Raw genomic sequence first — 7,140 nt, forward strand, 5'->3', positions numbered from 1 at the left:
CATGGTGTTTCACTAATAAAAAGAATAAAAAATAAAAAAATAAAATAAATTTTTTTTTAAAAAAACTAGACAATAAGAGGTCTAGTGACCACATCAGGATCTTGGTTTTATAGTCCCTGGATCTTGAAAGTTGATGAGGTTACAGGGTACCAGGGACAGTTGGTGGGTGTAACTGTCTAGCTACTGGAAGATGGGTGATCTGAGAGGAGGAGACCCAGTCACGATCCCAGCAGGTTTGGAGATCTCAGCCCCAGGTCCCACACACCTGGGTTCCTCTTTCTGGTTCCTTCATGTGTGAGGCTCGTCCAAGCGTGTAGAGAGTGGTCTTGATTGATTTCAAGAGTTTATAATTTCCACCAATGGTGTACAATCCCTATATAACTGTTAAAACATGTGTAAGCTTGTGTCATGTTCTAAAACATAAGTCAATATATTCATAAAATGTGAGTGTCTTTAATGTAAGAGCATTCTCAAGCATTATCAGGAAATATAAAATATAGAATTGCACAAATTGATTAAATTCATTCTGTGACCAATGAATCTCTATGATGGCTCCTGGATAAGAAAGTGGAAAGTAAATTAGGGGCAATTTCATGTTCCTCTTGAAAGAGACATGAACGACTCCTGAAATGACAAGTTAAAGTCCATACTGTCTCACATATTTTTCTTGCCAATAGAAAATCATATCTTACAGGATGTTAAATTTGACTATAGTGCTATAAACTGTAACTTTTGGTCCCAAAGATCCATTATTATCCTTGACAATGTTTCCTGAATAACCCAATGATTAAGACATCCATGAAGATTTGAGATGAATAAAGTTCACTTATTGTGTCCTTCCACAAAATAAGACAGTGCAGGAGTAATACCTAGGGAATATATCAGGTACTCCGTTCAAAATCACACAAGAAAGAAGAAAAACAGATAAATGTTAAAGATTTGGTAGCAGTTTCCTCAGTATACATGGGATCATGATGTTTAAAGTAACCACCAAAATGGTGCAATTAAGAAACTCCTAGAAACAATAGGCTTGTATAGTAAAGTGGCAGGCTATAAAATCAATACCCAAAAGTCCATGGCTTTCCTATACGCAAATAGTGAAAGAGAAGAAAGTGACATGAATAAAACAAACCCATTCACAATTGTGCCCCAGAAAATCAAGTACCTAGAAATCAGCTTAACTAAGGAAGTAAAGGACCTGTACAAAGAAAACTACAAAGCGCTACTTCAGGAAATAAAAGAGGACACGAGGAAATGGAAAAATATCCCCTGTTCATGGATGGGGAGAATCAACATTATCAAAATGGCAATACTTCCCAAAGCACTGTACAAATTCAATGCAATCCCTATAAGGATACCCATGACATTCTTCAAAGAAATGTAGCAAACACTCCTGAAATTTATATGGAACAATAAGCCCCCACGAATAAATAAAGCAATTCTTAGGAAAAAGAAAATGGGAGGAATCAACCTCCCTAACTTCAAACTCTACTATAAGGCAGTAATAATTAAAACAGCATGGTACTGGAACAAAGGCAGAGCTGTAGACCAATGGAACAGAGTTGAATATACTGACATTTCCTCCCAAACATATAATCATCTAATCTTTGATAAGGGGGCAAGAAAAGTGAAATGGAGCAGGGAAAGCCTCTTTAATGAACTGTGCTGGCAAAACTGGACGGCAACATGCAAAAAAGTGGGCTCAGATCTCTGCCTAACACCATGCACAAAAGTAAGATCGAAATGGATTTATGACCTCAAAATCAGACCGGAATCCATAATGTTTATTGAAGACAATGTCGGCAAAACTCTCCATGATATCGAAGCTAATGGTATCTTCAAAGATGTCACGCCACTGGCTGAGCAAGTGAAAACAGAGATAGACAAATGGGACTATCTTAAACTAAGAAGCTTCTGCACCTCAAAAGAAACAGTGACCAAAATACAAAGACAGCCTACAGAATGGGAAAAGATATTCACCAAACACACATCCGACAAGGGGTTGATATCAAGGATATACAAGGTACTGGTTGGACTCCACAAGAAGAAATCACCCAACCCCATCAAAAAATGGGGCGAGGAAATGAACAGAAACTTTCGCAAAGAAGAAATCCGAATGGCAAAAAGGCACATGAGAAAATGCTCTACATCACTAATCATCAGAGAGATGCAGATCAAAACAACAATGAGATATCATTTCACACCACAGAAAATGTCCCACATCCACAAGAACAAAAGGAACCAGTGCTGGCGTGGATGTGGCGAGAAAGGGACCCTCCTTCACTGCTGGTGAGAATGGCGGCTGGTCCAACCCTTTTGGAAAACAGTATGGACGATTCTCAAAAAAATTAGAATTTGGTCTCCCATTTGACCCAGCTATAGCACTCCTGGGAATATATCTCAGAGAGGCAAAAAGGTATAGTCGAAGTGACATCTGCAATTGTTTGTTCATTGCAGCACTCTTTACAATAGCCAGAATCTGGAAAAAACCTGAGTGTCCGAGAACAGATGACTGGTTAAAGAAACTTTGGTACATTTACACAATGGAGTACTATGTAGCTGTTAGAAAAGACGAAGTTATGAAATTTACATACAAGTGGTACTACATGGAAAGTATCATGTTAAGTGAAATGAGTCAGAAAGAGCAGGATAGACAAAGAAAGATTGCATTCATCATGGGAACATAAAGCAACAAAAAGGGAGACTAACACCCAGGAATGGCTGAGATTAGTACCAGGAATTTTGCTCCATGACTTGAAGGCCAGCCACACATGCTAGGTGAAAAGGAAGCTCAGATAGAGAAGAGAGCACCAAATAAAGGGTGTTGTGAGGACCCTCCAGAGTGGGAGAAGCATGCTAAAAGTAGTCTATAGATCAAACATGACTGCCACTCAGTGCCTCTCTTGCAAAACACAGTACCCAAAAGAAGAGAGAGAGAACAAGGGGGAATGCCCTGCCACAGAGGCAGGGTGGGGCGGGGGGGAGGGGGGTGGCGGGGATGCTTGGACCCGTGGTGGTGGAGGATGGGCACTGGTGGAGGGATGGGTACTTGATCATTGTATAACTGAAACCCAAGCACAAAAATTTATAAGTCTATAACTGTACCTCATGGTGTTTCACTAATAAAAATAATTCCAGGATATTTACATAAAAGAAAAAAATTCAAAAATTAAAGTATTTCAACAATGAGGAGATGAATCTATAACTTAAAGTAACAGAGAATTCTCTGAGCCAGATTTGGGTAAGTGGTATGACTGAGATTATTCTGAATGCAAGGAATCATTCTCTACGCAGGGCCTTGTAAAACTGATATTAGTGATCAGAATCTTATTTGTAAAGCTATTTTAACATAGTCCTTACTTTTATTTATTTTTAAAAGGTCCTCCTTATATAACAAATTAATCAGAATGCTATGTCTACTGCTATTAATAATCTTGGTTCTGATAGCATGTTGTTGACTTCAATTGATTCTTTTCTTTCATTGAGTAAATACAGGCCCCAAAACACCAAAAGAGGATCACTTCATACAAGATATTTTAAATTGTGTACTCTACGTGATTAGTGCATGGTGAATTTTAATAGGTTAATTAATAAGCAAATAATTAGACGTAAGTATTTTTATAGTCTCTTCAGTATTATGTGACCTTCATTTCAAAATCTCCCAAGGGATTTTGCCAAAACTGCACCAAACTTCAGAACTAGAACTACTGAAACAGAACCTAAAAGGTAGAATTCAGGAATCTGTACTTGGAAACAGTCTGGAGCCATAAGAGACTATTCACTTGTGACCTTGGATGAGAAGGCAACGGAATCTCGCCTCAGCTTTCTCATCTGCTAAACAACATAACGCAGTACCTCCTCCTACGGTTTGCTGTGAGTGCAACATAATATCACACTCAAAGCACCATGCCTGCCATCTGCTTAGTGCAAAGGGAATAGTAGAGTTATAATTAGCAAATGCCACATGGAGTTAATGGAAGAGGACAGAACGTTTAGGTTCTTTTTTATTTCTCCACCAAAAAATAATAATCACTAATCATAACCATTAACATTTAGGCATTACTATTATTATAAATTAATCATGTACTAAATAAAGTTCAGAGTAAGCATCTACAGGTCGCTAATATATTCACAATAAATTGATAATTTTATTTGTTGCATGGAGGGAAACTTCTAAACTATTCATAAGTGGAGAATTCCAGAGCTGTTCTCTTCACCCAGAAACCGGGCTCGAAAGCCAAGGACATGCCTCTGAATCCCAAATCTGTTTACCTTTCAAACTTTTGCTAATTAATATCATCTGAAAATAAAGTATACTTTGCTTATTGAAAAGAAAAAGGCAATTTTCCCCTAAAACTCCCAAAGGCAAGGTTTTTGAGTCTGTAATAACAAGTGTTAAAATGTGGACTTATTTCCTTATGCCCTCTATGGTCCATGAGATCATCCTGAACAGAAGTCTACTATCAAGATTGTTTTGATTAAAAGCTACTTCACATAAAAACACTAACTTATACTAAAATTTATTATCAGGGAACTTCCTTTTCATGCTACTTTTACTAACAAGCTCACCAGACTACTAAATTAGTCAATAATACTTATTGAGCATCTGTTAAATGAATATGTCTAGTAGAACTCATTTATTCAGTACTTTGTAATAAGGCTTCAGTCTGAGTAATAGAGCAATCAAAAAAGAGGAAAAAAACTAAAAACAGCTCTTCTCATTTAATAATATTTGTTCATAAATATTTGAGTTCTATGCTTTAATTTTGAGACCACTGTCATTATTTTCTCTTTTTTTATCCATGAAGCATGAACAATCTTCCAATTTTTTCTTCAGCACAGTTTTATTTTTTTATATTCAGCACAATTTTAAAATAAATTTTTTTCAGTAAGTTTTTAATTCACATTTGTTCTTTCAAGAAACAATTAAAAGAACGGTAAACGCAAAAACCATTGCTGGGCAAATGAGCAGGGACAATTTAAACAAGTTACTTCTTCACATGTTATTCTTCTCCAAAAAAAAAAAAGGTGAATCACTTCATGCAATTTAATATGTGAGTCATTCCGCTGACATTTAAGGGCTTTCAGTATAATATCCAGTTTCCACTCCCTTCTTTGTTATAAAAACTAGTTGAATGACTTCTTGGGTAAAGGAGAGTTCTCTTTTGTTTCTCCCATTAGCTTAATGGATTCCAAGAAGGATGCTGAATATTTCATAGCGCTGGAATGAGCTGGAATGTGTGAGCTGGAATCAAGAACATAACTCGATGATGAAGCCTCCAGGTGGGAATATCATTAACAGCAGCATGACTTCTCTATGACATAAGCCAACTTGATGATGGCACATAAAAAGTTCAGAATGAAAGTTGATGCTTTTTCCCCTAGTGACATCTCCTTTGCCCAGCTTTCCTCACCTGACACAAAGAAGTTACCAGAGGCCTTTCTCTGAGAAGACATGGCTTAGGAACAGAATGGAAAATTCTGCCCGACAGAACTGCTGTTCTGCAGACCCTAGGTTTCCTTACAGATTTTAATTTCATATTAGATATAAACACTGAGACAACTCTGGAAAACTGGCTCTCATTAGAATGTGCTAAAGAGCAAAGTTTTTTTTAAAATAGCTTTCACGTGAATTTCTGACAAATCTAATTTGCAAAACAAGAGAGCCTAAGGGAACACACAGTCTTACTGGTCAACATGAACCTTCCACCTGTGTCATTATTCCAACTTATAGCCTGACAGCCCATGAATGGCTTTCCAGGCAAACTAACCTTCACTAATCAATTTATATTCTGAAAGTACTTCTGCTAAAGAAGTCTTTACCAAGAAAACACTGACTTTTATGTTATATATTTATTAACTGAAAATTTTCATTCATTTGCACAAGTATTCCCCAAGTATCTGTACTTTATTGTCTGTAAAGTACTTCAAAATAGAAGATAGGCAAAATCTCATGATAAAGATAATCAGGGACATAGCTTCACAGAACTTAAAATTTAATGGGCAAGACTGTCATTGTCACTGTTACTGTCCTCCCGTTGTTCATCAATTTGCTCGAGCGGTCCCAGTAACATTGTGAGACTTGTTACTGTGTTTGGCATATCGAATACATCACAGGTAGCAAGACAAATGATCAAAATATACTATAAACTATAACAACAAAAAATTAAGAGCTTTATTATAAGAAACTGAATTCAGGCAACCATGAGAACATACTAGAATGATGGAACTTTTTTAGCATCAGGGATTGATCTTCAAGATAATCACATGTGCCCTGACCTCTATCGGATCAATAGGCGTTACCCAACTGATATTAATTTCTCAGAATCAACTTATGTTCTCTCAGTCTCACCCAGCTCTTTTATATATTTTTCCCATAAAAGCACTCAGACTACATCCTCTCTCTCTCACTCTTCCAAAGGAAGAGAATGATCATTAACAGTAGAAGAAAGTTGTGAAAGCAATACCTAGACACGGCTTGACCCTCCGGAGATGGCCCTCTGGCTACTCGTTGGGGTTTCAGGTGCTCTACATGATTAGAGAAACTTCTCTAGTAAGGAACTATAGAAATGATCCCTGAAAGTAGAGTCTTCAACTCTTCTAGCTGGCACAAAGGCCAAATCGTGGCAGTCTCTGACCAAACTCATCAGTTACAACCTCAAACTGCTACACTATAGCCCTTCTAACTATTGTCTCTCAATCCCAAACTGGGCTCGCCCAGCTGATAACTCAAAACCTTCTCTGACTACAGATGGTAACTTAAAGTTGGGAGGCTTAACAGCAAACTGATTCAACATTTGATCAGAGAGAGAGGAGAAATTATGGATAAACCTTCCTCCCCCTCAATCCCAGGGATTAAATTCTCAGAGTGCTCTTCACGAAAAGTTGTCACTGCATGAGGCTTATTTTACATCTTTGGCTCCCTCCTTCCTTCTTTTCTCACTCTCCTGTTTTTTACTCCTATTCCTTGGGTTTCGGGTCTTTAGTAAAGGAACAACCCATGAGCATTTGCTTTCATCTCAATTTTCTGGAGAATTTAAAATAAAATACCTTGATAATGTAAAGGAATTACATTCCCAACAGGAAAGAAACAAGTACAGACCTCAGAAATCTGAGATTCTATAATTAAAATGATTGGAA

At 37.3% G+C, this 7,140-nt stretch overlaps 1 non-coding gene across 1 annotated transcript; it reads right to left on the reverse strand.

The window, feature by feature from the left end:
- Positions 1-6,381: 6,381 nt before the first annotated feature.
- LOC130042102 (small nucleolar RNA U3) lies at positions 6,382-6,592 on the reverse strand. The gene has a single exon (XR_008795083.1). It is a non-coding gene; the product is annotated as a small nucleolar RNA U3 (small nucleolar RNA).
- Positions 6,593-7,140: the final 548 nt, after the last annotated feature.

Source organism: Sorex fumeus, unplaced genomic scaffold (assembly GCF_029834395.1).
Source record: "Sorex fumeus unplaced genomic scaffold, SorFum_2.1 ptg000098l, whole genome shotgun sequence".
Taxonomy (NCBI): Eukaryota; Metazoa; Chordata; class Mammalia; order Eulipotyphla; family Soricidae; genus Sorex; species Sorex fumeus.